We start from the raw sequence: 3,931 nt of genomic DNA on the forward strand, positions 1-3,931 counted from the left end.
TACCAATGTTCGTCTGCAAAAGCAATCCAGCAATATTCAATCTCTGCGGAAAGCAGCCCGGCTGTTGATTTTTAGCACATGGCCAAGTAGAAGGATGCTTTTCTATCTTGAGACGTTTTCGTCAAGACTTTGTGTTTGTTTACGTGAGAAAAATTGTAAAGCATAGTATTTGGTTCCACTTTTGCATGTCACACAATGACTACAGCCTCGTACGGTGATTACTGGGATTTGGAGAGTAAAATGTCAAATGTAATCGTGGGAATAATAAGACACATTTTCAGTTTGCTATTAGTCGAATGGCATGCGTGCAGCGTGTTCTTGAGTTTTGCAAACCATGCGTCAATGCCGCGTCTGTCATTAGTTGTGCAGCGTGAAAAACCGGGGATCTTATTCCAAGTTGACATCACAATTTGCAAGTTCTCTCCCACGAAGAGAATTACTGTGGTTTGTGAATGAAGTTTGTTTGTTTGTTCGTTCATGGGCTGAAACTCCCACGGCTTTTACGTGTATGACCGTTTTTACCCCGCCATTTAGGCAGCCATACGCCGCTTTCGGAGGAAGCATGCTGGGTATTTTCGTGTTTCTATAACCCACCGAACTCTGACATGGATTACAGGATCTTTTCCGTGCGCACTTGGTCTTGTGCTTGCGTGTACACACGGGGGTGTTCTGACACCGAGGAGAGTCTGCACACAAAGTTGACTCTGAGAAATAAATCTCTCGCCGAACGTGGGGACGAACTCACGCTGACAGCGGCCAACTGGATACAAATCCAGCGCGCTACCGACTGAGCTACATCCCCGCCGTGCACAGTTGTAATGTATTGCTAAAATAATTTCAAAACGGATACCAACGTACCAATGTTCGTCTGCAAAAGCAATCCAGCAATATTCAATCTCTGCGGAAAGCAGCCCGGCTGTTGATTTTTAGCACATGGCCAAGTAGAAGGATGCTTTTCTATCTTGAGAAGTTTTTGTCAAGACTTTGTGTTTGTTTACGTGAGAAAAATTGTAAAGCATAGTATTTGGTTCCATTTTCGCATGTCACACAATGACTACAGCCCCGCACTGTGATTACTGTGATTTGGAGAGTAAAATGTCAAATGTAATCGTGGGAATAATAAGACACATTTTCAGTTTGCTATTAGTCGAATGGCATGCGTGCAGCGTGTTCTTGAGTTTTGCAAACCATGCGTCAATGCCGCGTCTGTCATTAGTTGTGCAGCGTGAAAAACCGGGGATCTTATTCCAAGTTGACATCACAATTTGCAAGTTCTCTCCCACGAAAAGAATTACTGTGGTTTGTGAATGAAGTTAAATGGAGCATTACTACCAAACTAAAAATCGATTTTTATCGTCAAAAAAATGACTGCACATTTAGGAAACAGTAACCTTTCTACTTTCAGAGACAATTTGAATCATCGTTCTTAGAGTGTTTGTTTAAAAGTTATTAGTATTTTGTGAGGTAGGGGTAGGCACAATCATCAATCCAAAGAATGAATATGTCACAGTAATTTTGAATCATATCCATAGCATGTGTCAAAATTGTATTGTTTTGTGCTTATAATTACCTGTTTAAAATCCAGCACAAAAAGTACCCCCGCCGCCTAGGTAGAAGTGCCAAAGTTGATTAAAATAATTATTGAATACAGTTTAAATAGGCAAAGTTTGCACTCTCATCATATTATACAATCTATTGTAATCTATACCAAGTAATATCAATCAATCAATATGAAGCTTATATGTAAGATGAGGAACACTCGCACACGCAAACAACCCTATACCCATTCCCAAACACATGAAGAGGAAGACTGAAATGATATCCCTATTAGGCACAACCAAAACCCTGCTAACTGATACTGGCACTCCAACATTATTTAAAGTGATAATGTCTAACACGAAGACTGTCTCTCATCGCCCCAAGAGCTATACAAGTAAGGTTGGGGGTTGTAATTATGTGACCAGACACCAGAAATACCTTAAAATAAACGTCTGAGCGCTGATTTACTAAAATTGAAAACGGCTGTGTTTTGAGTGGGAATCCCAGACTGTAATTCTCATTGTGACGCTTTTTTGCGCCAGTCATAATTTATGTCCTACCTGTCTCCTTGAGTATTTCATGCACTATTCCTAGAGATACAGATTGGAAACTGAGCCGAGAGCTACAGAGTTCGTTTCGGGTGTTGAATAGATGACATTAGTGTTTGAAAGTTCTATTTGTTCATATCTGAATGCTGTGTTTGGTAGTCATTTCAGACCAAGTACTCGTCATAATCCGTTGCGCAGATGTAGTACCGCTGACACGACGCTTCGTCGGCGACCCCCTTAAGGTCTCTGGTATCCAAAGGAGCGCACGCTTTACATTCATTCTGACAAATCAACGGGACATCTACGATTCAAGCTCACAGCCGGTGCAAATCTTCAAGTACATAGTTTGCCGCCGTGCGCATCATCACCCAGCAGAGAGTGTAATGGAGAACACAGTCTCTGCATGCATATCACAACGAAGCAGACCGCCAATGCACAAATACGTCGAAGTTCTGTGCGTACCACCCAGAGATAGTCTTTACCACTGTGGTGCGTACCCACATCAATGTGCACACATGTGCAGAATCTGAGTTGTGTCCCTTGAATTATCTTTTTCAGATTTTAGAGAGTTGTAAGACGGTGCTTTGGTGCCAGACTTTCTGTACGCCGGATGCTGCTGCTTCCGTTACTTGTTTAAGAGTGCCTTGATGGCCGTCTTCTCCATAGAGTCAGAGATTTGCGCGTCATCTTGCTCGAGCTCACGAATCACCCCTCCTCTTTGCGATTCTTTCAGTGGGCATTTTACTATGGTTAAAATAGAAAGCGTCAAAGAAAAGACGTTGTTATGGCCCTTGAACGACCGTTTTAAATTTGTGTAGGGCATCAGAACGTGCTTTTGAACAAAATCGTACACTGACCTTTCTGAGTTAAATTGCGCCCCCCTTGCTCGTAACCACCGGCAGTAAGACATCAGGCAGATGATATCTGTTTACGGGCTTGTACAAGATATCTGTAAATGAAGTTTATTTGAAATTTACTGCAGAGAAAAACACACCAAGTTTTCAGATTGTTCTTCGAGAAGCCTTTTCTGTTTTCCCTTCAAGACATGAGTCTGCAAATAATACTGGCATCGTTGTGCCAAAAACTCGTCGGCACAAAGAGATACGTGTACGAATGTGGGGAAATTTACAGCATCATAAAACTCTTGCCCAGGTATCCTATTTTATGCTGCGAATAAAAGGCAAGGGGCTGCATAAAATTAATGTTTTCATATTGGTCATGGCTACACCACATGCTGGTGTCCGTTGAAAGGAAGGAAGCGTCTTTTTGTTGTCATGATTGTCATGAACCTCTTAGGCACAAAAATGATACGGGATCGACGTTGGGAAATCCAACATCAAAATCTTTGTTACTACCCTTGCAGTCGACAGAGAATAAGATTTATGCACACACACACATACATACACACACACACACACACACACACACACACACACACACACACACACACACGCACACACACAAGAACGCACGTACGCACACACACACACACACACACGTAACCCCCCACACACACACACACACGTACCCCCCCCAACCCCACACCTTCCCATTCCCCCCACCACCACCACCAACTCCAATTTTTCTTCTTCGAGAATCGTCGGGGACGAAAGAAACCAGATTTGGCAAACATCGATCTCAGCAGCACGACAGCCGCACGGTTTCTCTCAAGACTCTGCCAGGATCATCCAGTCACAGTCCAGTACCACCGTATGCTTGGCGTTTTGCGGCCAGGAGTTCATTTCATGCTGCGCTAGCTTGTGAAGCTAACTTTGGCCTGCTGGCACTTGCGAACAAGATTTACGGTTGCTAGTTCCAGGGAGACATTTTTTGTTGTTGTTGTT

Source organism: Littorina saxatilis, linkage group LG1 (assembly GCF_037325665.1).
Source record: "Littorina saxatilis isolate snail1 linkage group LG1, US_GU_Lsax_2.0, whole genome shotgun sequence".
NCBI lineage: Eukaryota > Metazoa > Mollusca > Gastropoda > Littorinimorpha > Littorinidae > Littorina > Littorina saxatilis.